This window comes from Homalodisca vitripennis, chromosome 7, assembly GCF_021130785.1.
Source record: "Homalodisca vitripennis isolate AUS2020 chromosome 7, UT_GWSS_2.1, whole genome shotgun sequence".
NCBI classification, from domain to species: Eukaryota; Metazoa; Arthropoda; class Insecta; order Hemiptera; family Cicadellidae; genus Homalodisca; species Homalodisca vitripennis.
The window spans coordinates 134718807-134742364 of record NC_060213.1 but is presented as its reverse complement, the minus strand read 5'-3'; the positions used below and the strand labels follow the sequence as shown (position 1 = coordinate 134742364).

General features: G+C 33.8%; 1 protein-coding gene across 4 annotated transcripts in view; it reads left to right on the top strand.

Moving 5' to 3' along the window:
- Nucleotides 1-8536: 8536 nt before the first annotated feature.
- Nucleotides 8537-23558, top strand: part of LOC124366361 (POU domain, class 6, transcription factor 2-like) — a 187338-nt gene continuing 172316 nt past the window's right edge. For 2 of the 4 annotated variants that reach the window (XM_046822861.1, XM_046822862.1), the window contains exon 1: nt 8538-8839. The gene's annotated coding sequence lies outside the window, so the exon portion shown is untranslated. Of the gene's footprint in view, nt 8840-23558 lie in introns of all 4 variants that reach the window. The other 2 variants (XM_046822863.1, XM_046822860.1) reach the window with 2 other exon arrangements.

The following is a 23558-nucleotide window of genomic DNA, read 5'->3' as shown; positions in this document are numbered from 1 at the left end:
ATGTATAGAATTATATACCGTAACCAGAGTAGTGTTGATATATAATATTACATACTACAACCAGAGTAATATTGATATATAACATTGTATACTGTAACCAGAGTAATGTTGATATATAATGTTGTATTTATAACCAGAGTAGTGCTGATATGTAACATAGTATACTAGAACATGAGTAGTGTTGATATATAACATTGTATACTATAACCAGAGTAGTAGTATTAATATGTTTGTGTTAATAATGTTAGTATACTGTAACCAGAGTAGTGTTCATAAATAACATTGTATACTATAACCAAATTAGTGTTGATATATAACATTGTACAATATAACAAGTGTAGTATTAATATATAACATTGTATAGTGTAACCAGAGTAGTGTTGATATAACACATTGTACACTATAACAAGAGTAGTATTAATATATAACATTGTATAGTGTAACCAGAGTAGTGTTGATATATAACATTGTATAGTGTAACCAGAGTAGTGTTGATATATAACATTGTACAATATAACAAGAGTAGTATTAATATATAACATTGTATAGTGTAACCAGAGTAGTGTTGATATATAACATTGTATTCTATAACCAGAGTAGTATTAATATATAAAATTGTATAGTGTAACCAGAGTAGTGTTGATATATAATTTATTCGCTCCCAAAATTTACACAAGCTGACAACTTTCCTCAGCTTATGTCTAGGCACTGTGCCGCCCGTAAGCTTTAAACCCGATGTTCTTGTATTACTCATACTCAAAATACATACTCTAACAGTTTTTGTTTCAACTGCAATACTCCGGATACATGGAACATCATAGGAACGGTCGAGTGCCGCTCCAGTGAGTATCTCCACACTCTATTCAGTCCATAGAAATGGGGAACACATAAGGGGAATCTAAGTGAAATGAACAGAAGCAGTTGCACAGTGCTCGGTGGATCCGACATTGATTTTCGGTCTAATCAAAACCGGGTGATTAGTGAGGGAAGGGCGACTGGCGACGGGCGATGGGGCGATAGAGGGGTTAAGGGTGACCGCTGGAGTCAGCTAACTTGGTCTCCACTATAACACTTGTGTTTGTTGCACACTTTCACCTTCACAATTGTTTACTGCACTTAGGGGTTGTTAGGGATGTTTTCTATAAAACGTTGCAAGTTTGAAATGAGTGTACACGTAATATTAATGTTATTTATATTCCACTTTTTTCTTCTTTTTTTCTTTTTTTTCTTTTTTATTCAAATTCGATAGAATGACTTGCGCTATTTGTAACTCTAAGTCCAACATTTTGCAGCGTGCGGTCATCGCTTCCCTTATGGAGTAGAGGTCTTTTACATATAACATAATCTACTTTAAATCGTTTTTCTTTACGAGCAAACGCAAATATTACACATTACAATGTATTTAAAAGTATTACATCATTCCTATCAGTTTCATTAAACACTAGGATAATATATTAGAAAAAATGTATAAAGTGAGGTGCACTAGTTGACCTTTTTTTCATATTGTAATCAGAAGATTGGTTATACGTCGTTGTAAAGACCAATGAAAGGAATCAATATCACCAAAATCCACGTGAAAAAGAGTGATTGCGCTGGAGTAAAAAAAAGGTCGGTTTGACCTCTTAAACTCTTACAACTCTCAAGGTCACCTTGAGCAAATTAGAGCAGTTCATACAGGAGCCCCTAGAAGTGAGTCCCTTAATGTTTTTAAGACCAGCTGCCAATCTATCCAAAAAGGAACATCGGTTTATCTATCTATCCATAATTTAACCATAACCTAACTTCCATGCAGGGCAAAGTAGCTATGGTGAGAAGTGTAGGTTATTTGTACAAAACACGGTTGCTCCACCGGGTTAGAGATCGTGTCCATCAGATCGTAGTGCACAATTGTGCACCTGATGAGACAATGAGAATACCTCTTCACCCATTTATAGGTGTCTCTGATGTCGAAGGATGAAATTCATTTTGAGCTTCTTCGTCGCTGATTTTTGTTGGATCTCTTCAGACGAACATGATTCCATATTTCAGGAGTCAAGTCTGTGACAGCGTCAGATGCTACACTAAGAGGAATGTGAATTGGACCTTGACTCAACATTCACATATACAGGGTGTTCCAAAACTCTCGCTACAGAAATTAGGATATTGTTCCATTGACGAAAGGGCTAAAAACTATTTACCAGTAATGGTTTAACTATTTTCATTCACTGCCTGTCCGTATGTATGTGTTGTTGTTGTTGTTTTTTTTTAATTAAAAGACCGCATTGTTTAAACTAATCGATATGCCGTAACCAAACTTTGGTTGGCTATGTTGATAGTGATGACTTTACTAAGAATAGACTTCGTACCCATGTGGTTATTGAGGCAGTATTTTTTCGGTAAGCATAAATAGCTCTATTATACTAAATCGTTTGTTAAGACCTCCATTTCATCCATTTTCATCTAATACTAATCACTCATTTTTGTGAATTAAATTTGAAATGACTATTTATTATTATTTCCAGACTTACAACAATGCAACAAATACAACAATGGTCAATGACATACATATAAAACTATTTCGGTGGGGGTGTCTCACACTGGGTAGTTTAGGAAGTATAAAATACTCCCCCAAAATAAGAACTCAGGAATCTCCCTCCGGGATATTATGAGTTTTGAGACCTCATAAGTGTGTTCTAGCTCAAAAAAACTACTGTTGAAAATTGTAATATCTGTCTTTCAAAATTTCGGGGAAGGTGTTGGAGCCCACCTTTATATACGTCCATGTATTATTGTTGTGTGTTACATTTATAATCACTGTTTCCGTTGTTTGTCACTAGATCCAAGCTGTCGTTTCAAATGGCAACCTATATTAGCACTGGATGCAATATCTTCTCATAGACTGATGCATTGATACTGATACATAATCAAACCTTAACAATATAAGTTGTGTTTACTCTAACCCAAGATATTGGAACAGCTGTGTGTCTCCTCTTGTTTTTGTTCTGTTGCCTCCCTGACTGTTCGGTCCTATGTCCTTTGGCAAACAGCAAACATCGCCATCAAGGACGTAGCCAGTGAGGGGGTCCAAGGGGTCCGGATCTCCAAATTTTTCAATTAAAATTTTTATTATTTAAATAATTAAATTTACTGACATGTAAAATACTGACATAAAAGATCGTTCTCAACAAAGAAACTTTTTAAGGAACAAAGTGGGGCCTTACTCTCTGTCCACTTCGGGAAAATATCAGTTGTCTGGACCCCCCAAATATTTTCCTAGCTACGTTCTTGATCGCTATCCTTGTAGTGCCATACTTTGGAGTAGAGTTTGTTTTGTAATGTTACTTTTTATAATGTTCATAGAGTAAGTAGTAAGTATAGTATTATGGATATGAGGGATAAAGTTGCAAATCGGAACAGGTAGATTATGAGTAAATATATAGAATATTATTTAATCCGTAAGAAAATGCTGGAAAATAGTTTTAATTCCTTAATATTTACTTTGAATTAATCTTCGTTTCAATAAAAAATACTGCAAGGCGCGCCTTTATATTTGGTCTTTTATGTTATGCGAAACTTTCTTATCAGTAACAAAAATGTTACACCCCATATTTAATGGTCCTCCATAATAAGAATTTAATAAACAGTCAAGACCTTACTATCAAACTTATTAAGAACGGGTCGCTCCCACACAACCAATTTATTAGCAAAATATTGGTGTTATGTTGTAACTCATGTTAGAGATTCATTACGTTGGTATTAAAATCGTCATAGGTACTACAGTGTACTGAATTTGGACTTACAAAGGTTAAAATATGCTAAAATGATATCATGGCAGACTACCATGTACGACTATGCTTTTAAATATTCTTTTTCGTTACATATTTCAGAAATTTAGAGAGTATTTGTCATCAGGGGGTTAGATAATGCATTTAGTATATTCAAAAATCAATTAACATGGGAATATACAATGAAAACATTTTTAGGGCAATACACCATAAGAGTGTTTATGAAGTATTTTTGACTACACATAATTCGACTTCACAAAATCCAAAATTATTAGTCATTACTTCAATATTTTCAGAATTTACATATTTTAATGTTTGAAAGATACTTTAGTTTTTGTCCTTGAAAATTGTTCTACAAAATTGGTAACCTGAAACCCTAACTCAAGCATTTCTTGTGATTACTTGCGTGACTATTGTGACAAATTTCTGTTATGTATGTTTGGAAACATAAAAAGGTTTCAATAAATATATAGGCTTTGCATTAAGAGTTTTTACACCTTTTGATGCAGTTTGATGATTAAAATGGACTTAGTTTTGGTTGATTTCCTGTTATTTGTCTAATTTACTCGTATTTTAGTGGTTACTTTAAAATAAGTTTGTATTATATAAATCTCCCTTGGTCTGTCTGATAAGATCCTCGCACAGCCCAGTGGCCCAAGAGGACTGGTAGAATAAGAATAAAAAAGGAGATCGGACTTTCCTTAAAAAGAATTCTTGAATACATCGTCCAGGTACTTACACGTTTTTACAGCAGTTCGAAGAGTTCTCCAAGTCCTTAGAGGAATTTTATGTACTTAACTCATAACATTTAAATCGAAATAGAGTAATGTAATACGTTTTAACATTTTTTATAAGCACTAAAAATGCACGAGTCAGTCGAAACTCAAATCTGTAATGTATAATGAATTCTCAGTATCAGTGAGTCAATGAGTTAATCAGCGACCACGTCTAGTTTTTTTATTGTAAATTCCAACCAACAGGTTAAGTGGAGTCCGAAATATTGTGGAGTACTTACATTGTGGTCTTGTATTGTTACCAATGGTTGTTTAGGGCACCATTTTAAGGTATCAAAAGCTACGCTATCAAAGGAATCAATGCGGAAGCCAGGAAATAAACAAACAAAATTGAAAATTTTTGGGACTTATAAGTAAGCGTTGAAAACTCACATAAAACTCTTCTTACCGCCATAAATATTTTACAAAGCGTTGAAAAACTTCTGATATTTGACTAGGAAGTCTCGCATATGAAAACTTAATCTTAACCAATGGAGGATTACTAGAGAAACCTTGTCATAAATGAAAAAACAAGCTTTTATGTTATTCTACACCTCCACCTCCACCATCGATACACACACACACACATATGGATATTTTTAATTGAGAAAAATGTTTTTTTTATATAATGAGCGGCAAAGAGAAAAAAAAATTTTCAGTGAATTCTGTTATGATCGTGATTGTAATAGGCAGATTCCTAATTGACCTACGATGAATCATCCAAGATTATCGTTGATGACATCATCATTTCAAGACGAGTCTGTCTCAGAAATAATCATAAATAAAGATCAATTAGTTTTCTGAAACTATTAAGACATATTTATAATAGATTCTGGAAATGTAAATACCTTAGAATATAGGATTAAAATATTTGCGTTGAACATACTTTATCATTTTCAGGAAAGTTTTTAATTTTCTAGGAAATAAAAATCAAATTATTTCAAAAGAACGGGGCACCCACTCACTACAAAATCATTGTTTGAGACTTCTCAAACGACAATTCCCAGAGACACGAATTTAACCACGAGTGACTTTTTTGGGGTTGTATAAAAATTAAATATACTCGTTAAAGATACGATATGTTTCTCACTTGAGGCAAAATAATCGCAAACCAGTTTGGATACGAATTTCAAGGACACAAAGGACCAAGGATAAACTTTTATACTCTGTTAGCCCACTCTATCCAACTGATATTTCTAATATTAATCACGGTTAAAAAAGGTTTTATATTCTCGTAATTTACTCGTAAGCAATAAAAATCCTAATTTTTATTTGGAGAGCTCAAAGAAATTTATTATCTATTTCATTACTATAACACTTTCCGCAATGATTAAAAAATTTCGTTTCGATACCTTTCCCATAAATCACACTTTGTTTCTAAACATCTTTTTGGAATAAAAAAATTCAATTTTAAGCTTCTTCCTGGTTTTTGTCAAGACTTACCTACGTTTCAAAATGCCAGTTTTCCGTCTTGTCCAGAATGGTTCGTAAATTGTGTTTGTGAGTAATACAGTTAGTTGTTAAGTTTACAGTGATGTAAGTTTCACGATTTTCCAAAAAATCTATAGACATTGTGGAAAAATATTGTAGCACAATTAATTAAAAACATTACATATGTACCGAATCTACGTCACTGTACCAGGTTCCCGTAAATTTCTAGACTAGAGTTGAACTCAACTTTTGTTACGTAATTTCCTAAAAGAAAAATAGTTATTAATAATAATTACCAATTTGACTTTATATGATTAGTCTAAAAAATCGTATAAAAAGTTAAAAAAGTGTAAGATGTAAACATGTTTTAGGGAAAAGTCGAAAGATATACTAAATCTGGGCTGAAATATTGTAAACCGTTTTACTGTTTGATAAATTAAAGATGAATTGCAATTTTCCCGTTTTCTGAAGATAATCGGTGACGGGAAAAAAGAGGAATTGTATGGGTATTTCGTCGGGTTGATAATGCGAGAGGGGGGAGATGAAGGGGGAATTTTTGGCTGGTATACATAGCGTCATTGTTTAGAGGAATTGGCAACCTGTGGTTTCCTATAAACCCCCCCCCCCAAAAAAAAAACACTTTATTAAATAAAAAAAATTCAGTACAAAAGGTTTCATACTGTTTATTCAGGGTAAATATCAATAACATTTTGTTTAACTTTCAAAGTGTACTTTTTCTGTGACTGCGTTCGTTTTGTAAATACCACTAAATACATTTACCACTAATATTATACACTTGTTCATATTTTTTTTTTTTACATTTCTTTAGCAATCAGGGAAGGGGGAATGTATGTTATACATATCGAAGAACATTAGATATCTTTACTCGTCATCAGAGTGTCTTCTCTGTCGTTTGATTTCTCAAACATGATTTTCAAATACACTCTCAAACATTTGTCTTTAAATACAGTAATTAATAATTTATTATTAGTTACTTTATTTCTGTTGCATATACACAATATATATACGCAATGCTCAATTAGTTTCTACTTTAGTTTTTCCAACGATGAGTACTTATGGAGTTTCCATGTGGCTCGTAGAAACAATAATTAATTTTCAAGTATTCTAATGAAAGGATTATCATTCTGGCCAAATAAACCCTGGGTAGGGTACGATAAGCGGACCCGGTTTTTTATATCGAAATTGGCAAACGATATTACTTAATCATAACCATCGATATAATCAATCGATACTGATTAATTATTTTAAACAATTAACCTAAATAATCTATATCAACAGCTGTAAATACCTTCAAATAATACACGCAAGGTAAATTTTACATAAGTAACATTTGATTATTAAAAATGGCAGTCAATTTTAGACAACTACACAACATTGCTTTGAAAGATGATAAGACACATTGCTTCAACATGTTGGACTCGTACCGAAAATCCCATTATGTGAAATTTGTGGGGAAAAAACAACCGTAACTGTGAGAGGAGCAAATTTGGTCGTCTTTAGTTTTCCTAATTTTGGTTATAATAATTTGTTTCGTCACTGTAAATATTGAATTCATATTTTAATTTGAAACATATGAATGTTATTGAGGACTATAGATACTTTTATATCGGTTGATAGTCTAGGATTTGAGATGCGAATATTAGGTACCGATGATTACATTCTTCAATATAAAAAACCGGGTCCGCTTAACGTACCCTACCCTAAACCTTTGCTGGTTTCTCATTTAATGTTTGAATCTTTTTATTGTTTTACTTATTTTGTAAAATCGTATAATCCTGATAAAGGAAGTACATTGTTTTCCCAAACGTATCCTTGAGCAGTGTATAAACTAATTTCTATAATCCAGACTCCAGAACACTATTTTAATGTCTTATAGAGTTTGAGTAAACTAACGGGCTGTAGTATGATGTGTAACTTAATCATTATTTTTAAAACTTTGCTTTACTAAGCCAAAGCCACGAGAGCTTCTAGATGTTCCTACCACAGCAATATTACGGTCTCCCTATACAGACTCACTAACAAGTAAGAATCAATAGAGAAGAGTCAAAATTTGCAATCGGACGTTTTATTACAACTTTTCCACATTTTTATTTGTTTAAAGGTAATTTATTTCAGTACATGTGATTGGTTCCCGGTCGGGGAGTTGAAAAAAGTAACAAGGTAGGAAAAAACCGCTGATGAAATAAAGGGCGCAACAGAAATTGTAATAATGTAAGTATTAATTCGATTGATAAAGTAAAAGAGACGAAATAAGTGGTTTTAACGTGCGAGGGGGTAAATTAGATGGCGGTGGAAGGGGAAAGGTGGGAGGGGAATAAGTGCTAGGGGTGGTACTGGACACTGGGAATCTAATTATGTCCTGTGCTCATGCGTAGGAAAGGGGAACAGAGGGGGGATATTCATCAAAGCATTCATTATAGTCATTAGAAACGGTGGGAGGGGGCGGGAGGGGGAGTTGGTTCGTCTCGTTGTAGATAGATCTCGCGCTTGGTCTTTTCGTCTGTCCGCCCGAGCCCTGCCGAAGTGAGCCGATCTCACCCGACGGTCGGGCCGACACGATGTTGTTGTCTTGAACGGTGTTTAGTTCACTGTTTGATTCCGCCTTCGCTCGTCGCCGTGCAGACTCGATTGTGACTGATAGTTGTACACAGTTTGACCCCCTCCGGTGGTTTATCTGCAGTTAGAGACCGGCCTTGCACTCCAGCAACACCTCCACATGCCCAGGACCTCCTCGCTGCACTTCGCGCCAAAACTCCGTTTCTAACCTAAAAACTGTGCGTCTTTGATAACTTTTTGCCAGCTCTCCGCTCACAATTGCTCGTCCCTTTGGCTCTAGCTGCCGCTAAAACTGTGAGTATTTATTTACTTGTAAGTGAAGTACGATAGTTTACATCACTTGCAGTTGCAGAATTGTGTCAGTGGAGTTCGAAGTTGCCGCTGCGCTCGCTCTTGGTGTGGTGATAAAGAAAGATAGTGCGTGGCGTGGTGGTGCGTCGTAGTTGTGATAAACATGTTTTTTTAGTTAAAAATAATATTTTATGGATTTTTTTGAATAGTTTACCATAACTGTAGTAGGTTTAAGTTGCCGATTCGTTTTTTATTGTCAAGTTTAGTTGTAGAGCAATTTAGAAGTCTGATTAAGTTACCACACTAAACTTAAAAAATGTTTCACAACATTACTCAACGTTTTGAATTAATTAACATTGATGTACAGTCTTAAAGTTCTTGATAACTGCACATTTTAATCATTAAAATTATAAACTGCAAATGTAAGTACAGATCCATTTGTTTTTATCGCAGATATGTTCCTAACTAGTATTTGTTGTGGGGAATAGACTTTATCGTTTCAGTTTTACTTTATTTTATTTCAAATTTTTCACCATTACGAAATAAAGCATCACGGTTAATCCAAGCGATGAGGTCGGGGCGCGCCGCTAAAGAACGAGTTTGTTTGAACTGATAAGATCGCGTTGTCTGTGGACGCGGCGCGGAGGTAAAACGTATTCCTTCCTCTTACATTCCTTCTCCCTCCGTCTTCTTCTTCTTCTTCTCGCTCATAAACAGCTGATCGCCCGAAATGGAACTAATTGATTCACGCCAGCTGATTCAACAATCGGAACGAGCCGAGGTTTACGTAATCGTTTATAGCTCTAAAACTGAATTGAAAGTCTGCCAACTTTCAAGTAGGCAGAACTCATTATTTTCCATTAGCGTGTTTACCAGCCCTGTTCTACTCGACCTTTCGTAATATCGTTTTCAATTTACGTAATCTAATATCGGAGAGCTGGCCGGGATTGAGCGCTCGCTCGATTATAAGTTTTGAATCATTTAATATGCTAATCCGGGCTTGCTCCACTATGTACCTGTCACAATAATTTGTACTTGAATGACGTTTCCTGGCCAATGAATCCCGCTTATTTACATTTCAACTTTTCTCGCTCGGTTTTTGTAATTAGTCTCGGATTGCTGGAGAAATTGAGTGTAATTAGGAATCTCGGTCTGCTTCCCGATCGGGTCGACATTTTGTTAGCTATTGTATGAAACCATTGAAATGACTTTTGCTAGCACCGAATCAGTATTTCAAGGAATGTATAGCTAGTATTTAAAAATGGTTACAAGATAGAGAGATTCACTCAACATTTGAATGCCCGCTTATTTTGAAGTTATAAAATTTACTCTAATAATTAAAAAAGATTCCTCTGTGTAGTCTATATTTAAATGTACTCAATGCACAAAGAGTAAGATGAAAGTTTTTCCACTTCTTTTTAAAGAAATAGTTTTTAAACGGCATTTCCCACATTCAACCGAAAGACAACATTCTAAGTGTAAGCACATGTTTTTGGCTAATTACTGTTTTTCCTTTTACTGGATAAACATTATGCTCTTACATTATTAGTTTCATTTTAACTCTATAACTGACTCAATGTATTATTGTATTAATAGATTAACATAAAGGATGGTACTTACAAATTAAGTCTAGTTACTGGAATCAAAGTACTAATCCAGTCGTTCTATTCGTTTTTTTTTTTAAATTTTATGAAAACGCGTATAAAAATAAATGACAGTTTTTAAAACAAAAAAACCTATCACTCATGCAAAGAACAGTTTCCAGGTACTTAAATATACATTTTGTAATTATATATTATAGTTTAATCTCATTATTTCAATCGCTTTCAAGAAGAAAACTGTTTGGAGACACGCACGTTAATGTAAAATGTACAATCCTGTAAATTGAATTGTACACTTATATGCGGCCATTAAGCGGAGGATAAGTGGTAAAAATTACAAAGTAAAATGTACACAAGGCGGATTTCAAACTTGTTTTGTAATTCCAGTTGCTGTGGTCAGCTTGGAAGACAAAGTATCAGATTGTTTTCGCTGTTTACAACTCGAGTCAAAGTTGATTAAATTGATGACGCAACGGAATTACCTGGAAATCATTAAAATAATGTACAAGTAAGAAGGAAAAATTACGCGGAGGTCATAACGAACACTGTAATGCGTTTCTTGCTATCTGGGGATAATTACAGTAATTCTAGTTGATTAAGTTCTCGCATGCTGCATGAGAAAATTGTAATAGCGTGTTATTAATGAGCATTGTTTCCTTCGCCGGTTTCTGTTCGAACTGCTGCTTTTCTAAATAATAAAGTTCGCGTTAATGCTTTTTCAGCACCGGTAGGTGAAAACGCGATACGGCATTGCTAATGGTCCTTGTTCGCTTTTTCACATTATTGTTTGATACCGAATGCAGCCTGTGTACGAAGAAAAATATTACGCTTTTTATAATGTCTGTAAAACCTCAAATCTCATTCAATTAAATTTAAAATTGTCTACTTTAACCCATAGTTTTAAAACAAATCGAAAAATTGTAATTGTTTCATAATTAAAGATTACAGAAACACGGATAAAAAAACAGTTAGATCTGTTCGTTTACTCAACTTGTGTTTTAAAATTAACTCGTTTATCAATAAATTACAATTCACTCAATTGAAAGTTCGAGTTAAGCGTAAGTCTTCTTCTTAGTTGCCACACGACTTAAATAATTATATTCAAAAGTATCTAAAATTAACAACTGATTCCTAACTAACAATTCAGCTAAACTTTAATTTTTGCACTTTACAAATATAAATATCTGTTATCATAATAATGCACTGTTATTTATATCTTCTCATATGCAGTTTTACTCTAATTTGTTGGAAACAATGTATGTAATTTTATGTTTACAAAACTTTGGAATGGAAACAGAACAAAAGTATAATTTGATGCATGAATAATTTTTGGAATCCAAAATAATTTATGTTGTAAAAAAGAAACAAGTTTTAAATATTTAATGGTGATATAAAACAATTCACATATTATGTTTTACATGGTTTATATTGTATTCAACACAAAAGATTATATGAATATTGTAGTGTGGAAGAGATTGTTTAACTATTTTGTTCATTTACCTTGTCAATTATTGTATCGCGTAAAATACACGTTGATCAAGATAAGGTTTAGGTTCTAAGAAATTCAGGATTATTTTTTTTAGTGTTTATATCTTGTTAATCTTGTAAACATTGTCCAGATTGTCTTATCTCAACCAGTGTAAAAGCAGCGCACCGCCACTTTGCTGACATGATTGTTTTTGATACGTGAATTATCAATAGCCGATTTTACTGTAGCGATATTGACTTTCCCGTGTAAGAAAAAAGTTAAACATTTACCTATTTCGATTTTCAACTGTATGTCATACTTTAAAAAACAGCATAACAGTGAAAACATTTCAAGAGCATTAAGATCTATCCCATAACGGAAAGAGGTTTAATTTTAATTGGTGTAAAACAAATCTGAAAAAATGCATTTTTAGTGTTCAAAATTACATCATTTCCGAAAGGAAATTAAAAGGTGATCATATTAGGACTTTCTGATATTTTTGCTAATAGACCAATATAAAATTATTTAAATAATTATTTTATTAGTTTTGCATTGAATTAGGCTCTACATAATTAAACAACGATTCTCGAAATTAGAATCGTAAACATTTCTTTAAGGCATAGGAAGAAATTTATCTATGCAAGAAGGCCTATATCCATTGATTCCCATAGAGTAAAAAATAATATACTGGAATATATACGTAAAAGTGTATAACAATGATAGATCTATGATCAGTATGTCAGTAGAACATCAGTAACGAAGAAAAGTCCACGACCATTCGCTTTGAGGAGATCAGAAGGTATCAAAGCACAAATAAATGAGAGCTCCTTACATATTCTGAGAAACCAAACATCAAAGTAAATTAACAAAAGGATAGTCAAGTACCGTTGATTGGCATCGTTATTGGTTATCTAACTGATAAGCCATGCAACATATTTAATCACTACGATTTTAAGTCTACAGAAAATTATTTATATTTAAAGTAAATCCATTTGGATATGAAGAGAATAGAAGCATGACTTTTCAGTTGAATATCACACAATAATTAAATTATTAAGCAAAGGAAATGTTGAAATTCAGTGGAATTATAAATTAACCATTTTACACAGTCTTAGATACAATTTAAAATACTAACGGACGCAATCTTCGAAGGGAGATTAGTACTCAGTGAGCGCTTTGATACGAAGGTGGTGTATAATTAGTTACAGTATTATTCTTCGTGTAGCACAAACATTCCTAATGCTGATACGTAGTATATCAGATACTGTGAAGTGTGCGCTGTTTGATAAAGCTCTTTATGGGTCAATAAAATAAATTTTATAGTGAAAATCATAGTTGTTGCGTTATAGTGAATAAATAAACGTAGTTTGCCAGCAGGTTTTAATAAAAGTTTGGGTAGTCTACCGCTTTAACCATTGTTTTAAGTATTCGATACGGTTTTGTATAAAAAATGTAATGGAATTCTCTAAGCAAGGTTGCACTTCGGAAAATACACTATGATTGTGGCAAATAATTGCTTGCAAATTCGGTTTACCATCCGTCCTTTTTTTTTTCGGAAAGAGGCAAAAATAATTTCTCTTAATTGTTTAACATAAAAAAACATATATTTATTATATAATTATATATGAATAGCATTAAGTGTTAATATTATTACATATAATTATCTAAATATTAGGTGTACTTAGGGTAGTAATAATTTTGGTTGAGTACGGAATTCTCGGTTGGAAAAGGATTTAGGCAAGACTCAAATTTTAATTTGCTATATTCAAAAATGCCATGTCGGAACCGGGATTCGAACCCGTTGCCGCCGGGTAATACATTGAAATGCTAATACTCTGTTTCAATATTATCGGATACCGATAATGATAAATAAACAACTAATTTGTATTTTTTTTTCGAAGTTTTTCGTCATAACCATTTGATCTTTACTTAATTAGAAATAAAATTTTAAAGTAATTTAAACTTTTGCAAAAACTTTTGGGTGATACAGCGGAATCTAAACAAGCACGGTCAACGAAAAACTTGACTTAGGTACTTTTTCTTTAGTCCATTAAAAAAAATATGGTTCATACTGGAATTTACCTTTAGTTTTACACCAATCCCAACCGATACCTGAAATCCAAAAACCGTATTCAATTCAAACACTAATGTATAAAATAAATGTAAAGTACAGAGCGACCTTATGATTTCGATAACTGACGTAGTTCTTAACTGATTCTGACTCAACTTCCTATTAGTAACAATGTACTAGTGGATTACTTAACTTCGTAATTAAGCTATCAGGCTACACCGGTTAAAGTATATCAGATAATTGCTGTGGTGGAAAGTTATGTATTACAATTATAACAAAGTAAAGGGATCACACAGAATTTATCAAGGTGGTACTTTACAATCACATGACTTTTAGTGTTTTATATAAATCCCAGAGGAAGTTATTGTATTAATTGTAGTAGTAATGTTTGTTTATCAATGCCAGTTGTAATTTTTGTATACCAGCGGTAAATATAATTTAATGAAGAGCTGTCTAGCGTGCCTGCTGCTTGGATGGGTGACCGCTGAGCGATCCTGTCCTTGCAAGCAGCCCGCCTGCCCGGCCATTGGTGGTGGTTCGGAAGTCACCTTTAAGCCGTTTGTCCCCAAGTGTTAGAGAAGGCTTCGTAGCCATAACTTCGCCTGTTAAAATAAGACATCTTTATTTTACATTACTTTAACTGCACAGAACCTTTTTTGTGTAACGTGGTGAATGGGTGTGCGTCCTTAATGGATTTTTATTGTTACGAGAGTCAACTGGTCTTGGAAAGAATAATTAATTTCCGATAGGAAAAAAGGGACGAACATTTTGAAGCAGATCAATTCTATGGCTTTTGCCATCCTCTCATTTTATAGTTTAAGCAACTCTGGACCAAGTTAGCAAGTTGTTCGCGACACAGCCGACCTTCTACCTGTCAATCGTGCAGTGTTTTATCGCTTGTTCTGGCCAGGAATGTTAAGGTGATTGAAGTTACAGCTCCCACAACCATCTTGGGAGAAGATGATCCCATTTCCCCCCTTAACGTATTCTTCCGAGAAGTCGTGTTACCTTGGAATAGTCTTCAAGGTATATTCTGAACTGAGAAGGTGGAGCAACGAAGGCTTTTTGAAATCCCAGAAAAATGTGCTCTTATTCCTCTGTCTGCAATTTTCCACCTATCAAAGAATGTTCTGATGGATTTTGTCCAAACTCTCATGCTTGCAGTGGCCAAGGGGTTCTCGCTCTGGCTTTACCATCCCTAGTTTGATCAATCCTTTCAAGGTTCCATATCTTCGTCAATTGCCACTACATCAATGTCTCCTTGCGGAGGGTCAAGATTGAGTGCAGAATACCCTTACTAGGTGAGCTAGGTTTTTGACTGCAAAAGAATTCGAATGCCACTCATCCAATTGCATCATTGGATTCTAGTTAGGGGTTACTGTTAGTTCGAGCACTTATTCCGACAAGAATATGCACGAAGAGATATGAAGAAGAAGATGCATTTGGGTATCCAGTGCTGAGTTGGTTGCGAAGTAAGAGATAGTCGCTCACGCAGTGCAAAGTTGCATTGATTCCACGATGGTCGCATCTAACAGAATGATGTTGTTTCGCATCATCACTCTGATGCTGATCGCTTATCTGATGCTGATGACACTAAGCTGTTGTTTGACACTGAAGAATTGTACTGTAAACTCGAAGAACATTATCACTCATATGGCATGTGGACATATCCTTACCTATACCATCGAGATACCGGTTATTAAATTCACAGCTACCCTTGGGAATATCACCAACCTATCACATAATCCTCCTGTAGTCAACGATAATTTGGCACAGGATTTGGTAGTGACAAAGCATAGAGGTTTTAGGCCTACCATGTCCACTGCATAGAGGAATTACGATGAGGACTTTCCCACTACGAACCGCAGTGGGTGGAATAAAATTACCAATAAAGCTGCAGGGGCTGTAAATGTTTATGTAGACCGACCATCTTTCCAACTTTTGGAAGTAGAGTCAACTAAAAAGGGAGTACCCCAGGGTTCAGCATCTTTCTCTTCTCTTTCCAATAAGTTGATCAAGTAGAATAAGACTCTAAACCTATGGGGTTGTGATCTAATTCTATTGAATAACTCAGATTGAAATGAAAGTCTTTAACGGGCTGACAACTTTTTCCCTGGACCATTGCAACCTTTGATCTGTTGACCCCAAAAACCAGTAGAGTTCTTCCATTGGACCAAGAAGACCCTATGTACTCTGTCTCTGGACATTCAAATCAAGATTATTTTCCATTGCCATCTAGGTATTTTCCTATCTAGGTGGACAACACGATTTTTAAGGACCTGGCGGGGTCCTTAAATTACACGCTCGCTGAGGACCACATAGTATTCTCTCGAGAAATCTGATAAACCTTATTGAAGAGTCGTATCCAATTCCACCTAGTACAGCACGCGGTCCTCTAAAAACACAGCTAGCTATAAAACACGGTAGTTAAACCTTATCACCCAAACTTCTCAAACGGTTGGCCCCTCAATAGCTGGATTACAAAGCTTTACGTTAGGCACGCGTTCCAAAATTTTTCTCCTTGTTTCGCAAAGTTCGAAGGAACGTTCGGTAGAATATGTAATAACACGCCGTTAAATCCTGATTATAATTATAGCAATGTTGGGGGAAAGGTTTTGGAATCTTTTTAACCTGTTTTAAACACAGCTTAATCTTCAAAATTTACAAACGCGTCTGATATTTAAATGTATGTAGCGTCGTAGAGAAAAATGGAAAATTGGCGTTACAGAAATCTTGGACTAATCTAATTCAACTACGTTATTGTTAATCCAATGTGTTTATATATTTTATTTTATTTGATGGTGGGCCTTCATAATTCAACCAATGCACATGTTTTATCAATGCGATAAATGCTATATTATTATTACAATTTTATAAATAATTCGTATTTGATTATAGTGAATTTAAATATAGCCGCCGTCTTGAAATGCATCATTTTTTATCTTATTACTGCCGGAAGAAGTTCCTCCAAAGATGTTACACATAGTATTTTTTTTTCTTGTGTAACTTAAAAAAAAAACAATGTTTTGATTACGCTTGGTTATGATATGATAAAATACGAATTAACACACATGGAACCTTAAAGAAATCATCTACAAATACTTATCGTTTTACACATTAAATTAACTCCTAATCATTACAATTTAGTTAAACTATTTATTAGGATTTCACGTAATGCAAATAGTATAACTATAATTTTAATTTTTAGTAATGAGGTTTTATTTAGGGGCATTTTTGGAAAATGTATTTATTATGGTGTTATGACTAGCTTTACTAGAGTACTTTTTTTAAATCTAAATCTATTTTATTTTAGTCATTTCTCGTCTTTTATATACAAACAGTCGATAAACTAAGTAATATTTTGAAACTTTATTGTAGTTTTGGTGAAACCTACATATAAATCAATACATTTTCAAAAGTATCTTTAGTTAAAAAAACTTTTAATTTTGTAACTTAGTCTCCGTTTGTTAGTTAAACATCTAGGCCACTAGAAAGTTCTTTGCTTTCTTTATTATCTTCCATTAAACATTTCTTCATAGAGTATTTCATTTATAACAATGTTTTGATTTTCATGAAGTGATTATTAAAAACTGTCCCCTTAAAATCTAGAGTATACAAGGAAACATTAATTTCGCTCATGTTTCCAGAATAGTTAAATATTTGCTAGCTTTAAAGAGATACCAAAAAAATCAGGATTTAAAACTTAACAATTATTTTTTTATAACAAATCATAACAATTAGTTATTGTTATAATTTTGAGCTTAAACCTTGAAATAATTTACTCTTGTGTTTTATTAACATCTTTATATGCTTAATATACTAATATCCTTTTTTTCTTCCGGCATATAGTTTATACTACTAACTTTACATTTTAAAGCAAGTAGCAAAATGGTGATTAAGTACTAAATTTATGCAGAAATACTTGTATAAAATAAACAATGTCCAAAGTTTCTAATATCGCATTAAATATTTCTGTTTAATAATTTAGATTTACAGCCGCGGCACGGATATTAACTCAAGAGCTCGTAGGTGTAATCTTTAATCAAACCTTGTTAGTTGGAAAATTAGTTGCTTAACGTTGAATTAGCAGAGGTGAGGCGCGTAGTGTCGCTCCGGCGTTCTCGACAAGCATCGCGGCGTTTATTGCCAAGCATCGCGTCGGGTGGCGGCGTTCTTGCCAAGTATCGTGTCGGTTGGTGGCGTTCCTTGCCAAGCATCTTGTCGGTTGGCGGCGTTCTTGCCAAGTATCGTGTCGGTTGGTGACGTTCCTTGCCAAGCATCTTGTCGGGTGGCGGCGTTACTTGCCAAGTATCGTGTCGGGTGGAGGCGTTCCTTGCCAAACATCTTGTCGGATGTTGGCGTTCCTTGCCAATCATTGCGTCAGGAGGCGGCGTTCCTTGCCAAGCATCGCGTTGGGTGGCGGCATCCCTTTTCAAGCATCGTGTCGGGTGGCGAAGCTCTTGCCAAGCATAGTGTCGGGTGGCGGCGTTCCTTGCCAATTATCGCATCGGGTGGCGGCATCCCTTTTCAAGCATCGTGTCGGGTGGCGGCGTTCCTTGCCAAGCGCCGCACAGCTGCCCGATGTTTTCCTCTAATCTTGACGTTGCACATTCCCGTCCAAGCAAAACAGCGTTCCTCTCTAGTCTTTGCGTCACAAGTTCCCCTCAATTCGCCGATCCGTCGTGACGCTCCTCTCTAATCTTGACGTTGCATATTCCCCTACAAGGAAATCAGCGTTCCTCTCTAGTCTTTGCGTCACAAGTTCCCCTCAATTCGCCGATCCGTTGTGACGCTCTTCTCTAATCTTGACGTTGCATATTCCCCTCCAAGGAAAACAGCGTTCCTCTCTAGTCTTTGCGTCACAAGTACCCCTCAATTCGCCGATCCGTTGTGACGCTCCTCTCTAATCTTGACGTTGCATATTCCCCTCCAAGCAACACAGCGTTCCTCTCTTGTCTTTACATTACAAGTTCCCTTCCATGTGCCGATCCGTCGTGACGCTCTTCTCTAATCTTGACGTTGCACATTCCCCTCCAAGCGCAGCGGCGTTCCTCTCGTCTTAGCCCCGCTCGTTCGCTGCGCTCCACTCCTCCACTGGGCCCAGGCTGCCCAGCGATCAATCACGCCATGTGTTCCCCTAGCAGTGAATCAGCTGTTTATATCACTTCCTACTACTTTAGTAGATTAATGATACAGCTATTTAATGCCATTGTCGTGGTGGATTAATGAATCGGAAGCGAGCGATGCGTTAATTATTGTAAGTGGTCGCTGTGACCGCTTTTGAAAGCAGAATAAACGTTGCTGGTGGACTAGATAAACAGCTTAATTAACACTAAAAATCGTGTTTTCAAATTATTACAAATGTCGGTATACATTTTGTTTTGCTTTAGCTAGGATTAATGGATCTACGATAAAAATATTTAACCTTTTTTAGTGTTTTAAGGATATATAACATTGTATAATCACCGCAATTTTTAATGTAGACTGTATTTGTCCTTTTCACTGCCCGGTTACGTCTTAATGCAATCTAAATACTTGTTATTTATTACACAGGTGCCCCTAATACTTTAGTTTACTGTAGAATAATTTAAATTTAATAATATTTCTGAGAAACTACGGTATGAAAAGGTTATTTTTCCTGAGTTACACGTAATTATTTGTAGTGTCTTCAACAATATCCTCCACATTAAAGTATAATAGTTAGGGTATTTCTCACCAATATACTGAACTAGTGGACCGGGATACGTACAATTTATTAATTGGACCCCAAGATCATATGAGTTGGCATCTTAGGCAAATATGTTTGGGGATTTGTGAAAGATAATTTGTATCAAAAGTTTTCACGTTTTTAGCAACCAAAAACCGCCGAGGAAAATTAATTGAGAGTGTTAAACAATTACAAAGATTCGTTTATTCTAATTTTTTAAGTGGCAAAAATGTTGTGAAAAATATTTTGAAATGTGCAGAAAGTATTTTGATAATTTGTGTTGTAAGTTAAAAATTGTTACGCTATATTGGTTAAATAAACCCATGATATGAATAGGTAAACCCCGTATTTGAGTAAAAATAAAAATACGAAAGTAGATATGAAAATAATAACATGAAAAATAGAATATACTTAGTTCCATATCACCTCTTACAGTTTGAAATTTTATTGAAAAATCTTTATTTTACGCTACAACTGTTAGATTTGTACTTTACAGATTAAACTACAATTCTCATATTCATAATTAGATGCTTATATAATTTTTTATTTACATTTAAAAAAATATTACGTAATGCTTTATAATTCGACTTTCACCTTTTAGCGTTGAAGCGAGTGTAATTATTCAACGAAATTGTATAAAGAGAAATGTGGAAAAAAACTTTGAACTTATACATTCGGCCATTTTACGGCTTACTTAAAATATATTATCGAATGCTTTACCAGTTATGTGATCCTTACATCCTAGAACAAATGCTATTAAATTTTCGGGCATTAATAGACACTAAGAGACATTTTGAAATCGAGTCCAAAAGTTTATTTTTAAATTGTACATTGGACGCGGACTTTTTGAAACTCTTAGTTTAGTTTTTATTATTTTTAAAATAATAGGTTGCGTCTAAGAGGAAAATACGGATAGAACATTTATTACGAATATTAAACTGTTTCAATTTGCAATAGTAGCTACCTTCTTAGAACGCTTTAAATGAAACGCCCAATTTGAAAGAAAAAGAGATGCTAAAAATATAACATAACTGCATTTTTTTTTCAGAACTTTGTAAATATACGTTTCATATTCGAATTTAAACTTCGTGCTACTTTAAAGAAACTTATAATTGTCATTTGTATGTTAGGTATATATCATGATTAAATAACAGATCTGTTTTTTTTTTTTTTTTTTTTTTTTTTTTTTTTTTTTTTTTTTAAATATACTAACATTATAGTGGCTTCAATCAATCGGAAAAAAGTAGCGATCTATGGTTTTTACCATTCTTTAAGTTTATGTATGCTCTTCAAAATGAAGGGTCACTTGAGAAGGGTTTGCATTTGAAATATTTGAGCTGTCCTCAAAATCCCGCATTTTTGGGGGACCCAAAAATGTTCAAAATCATCAAATTCTCCACATTGCAACACTACCCAAACGATATCTTCTTATTTAAAGTTTAGAAAAATATAAACGGGTCCTGATTTTTATACACCCTGTAACATTTGCTGTAATAAATTCAAAAACGCAGTTAAATCCAAAAACAGTATTCCAGTTACTCCGAAGTGTGTTCAAGACTATTGCAGAGTTTCTCAAAATAACTATGTATGGAAATCTTGTTTTGTGATGAATTCCGCCGAGATATTATCTGAAGCACAGATCTGGTTATGTCACTTTATGTTATACTTAAACGCGTTCAGATCGAAGTGGATAGGAAATAGCATTTCTGCAGATACCCCGCTGACAGGTCAAATGAAAGTTAATCTTGTCTTCAGGCAGTTTCTGGGGAATAGTCCCAATGGCTGCAGGACAGATGTGCCTTTAGGTCACAGGGAGCTTTTCTGCAATAGGCCAGTGACCACCCTTCAACAATTGAATTTATACTTGCAGGTTTGTCAAATATTTATAACATTACATATTGTCTATTTAAATAATATAGGCAATAATACAGATATGCAGTTGTAATTGCAATTAAAATATATATTTCCTAAATTAGTTGTTCCAGATTCTGTGGATATCTTGCACCTATTACTGTTTATCAAGCATATTATTTACTTTATTTGAATATTAGACGAGATTTTGCAAGCAGTACAGAAATGATAAATTATCTGCTTAGCAATTATAAATGTTGTTTACAATGTAAATAGTACAGAAGGTCAAAATATAATTGTTGATAGTTATAAACCGTTGGATAAGATTGTTTAATGAGGATATCTTCTATAATATACAGTTACTATCGCGTTATATGAGTTAAAAATTACTTTAATTATAGTTTAATTTTCAATTTAAACAACTGTTTATGACGTCGTACTTACGTAATCTGTATGCACTTTGTTTTACAAGCACATTTAGTACTTAAGTGATTTCGCTATTGACGTAGGAATGGTTTTTAAATTAATAAAATTGTCATCATGTATACTATTTGTTGTTTCTATATTGTGTTTTGTGAGAAATAGTCATAATTCGTTACATAAGGACGTCACCCGTTTATCTTTACGTAATAGACTTGAAACAAATTCATGCGAGTTAATTTAAAGTAATTTAGAAAATAATTATAACGTTCCTTTACTGTCATTACTATCATACACATCGCATGTTTAAATTTTCTTTGATAATGGTGTGTAAAATTGTAAAAAAATATAAATTACAGTGAATTAGGATGGTAAATTAATAGTTATTATTAATTAACATATGTATAAACTTTGTAATATATGAGGGCTTTTGATTTTTTTAACGCTTTTCTGTAAATTAGTTAATATAAATGTTATATAAAAAGATATGTTTGGTAAGAGAATAGTGTTTTTTTTTTTTTAGTTTTACAGCTTTTAGAACCTTTGAAATATGCAAAATTTTAAAGAAATATATCCGTGAAAAGAGATGGACAGCCGCAGTGAGAAATAGTGTTTTAGTTGTGTAACAAATATAATTTTTATACTTATCAAGAATTGATTTACTGTATTAGATATTTTGTTAATGTAGTAACAATAAAATGATAAATGTAAACTATAGTCAGTAATTCACAGTCTGAGTAATTTTTTAATTTTTTTATGCGTTGAATCTTTCATTTCATCGATGTTTTTACGATAAGATCATTTTATCGTAAGTCTTGATAACCGAATGATTTTTTTTGGCTTGTTAATTTAGTGAATAAAATTAATTATAAGGGAGGACTATATCCATTCAAATTTTGCTTTAATCATAACGGAGTATTCAACATTAGGTAATTTATAATTCAAGAAAGTAGTGAGTTTAACTAATAACATTTGAAAACTAAATTTATTTAATTAATTAATAATAGTAATAGATTGTTCTGATACACTTGCTGTCCACTTTCTAACTATACCCTTTTATTACGAGGGTATTATGTATTACCCTCGTATTTATAGAATGTGAAAGGTAACCTGTTTGGACGTCACCCCCTGAAATCAGCGATGATAATTTGAGGAAATACATAGCCTTCTCTATTTCCCGGAAACTAGAGGCTTCCATCAGGAACGTGGGCGGCACATGTAAAGGCCTCAGAGGTCAAGTTATAAATCAGTAAAAATTGGTAAACTGTAATTTTTTCCAAGTTACAATTCCTCCATAGTAAATTCTATATAAATATAAAAAGTACGCTACATCCAAGAGCATCCATAGGTTTATTTATTACTGCTCGGAATCAATTTTTTAGATAGTTCTCCTAACCGTTGTTTTTAAGTTTTTATCCAACCGTCTTTGTTGTACATATTTTTGGACGAGTACTCAGGTACCTGGCGCACCTTTGGAGACGACTCCTTCTTAAAACACTTTAAAAAAAAAATCTAACTAAGAAGATAATTGTGGAAACCTAAGGAACAGTATGTCTCAATCGATATTTTTAACGGACCGTCAGATATTTATGTTTGATTTATAA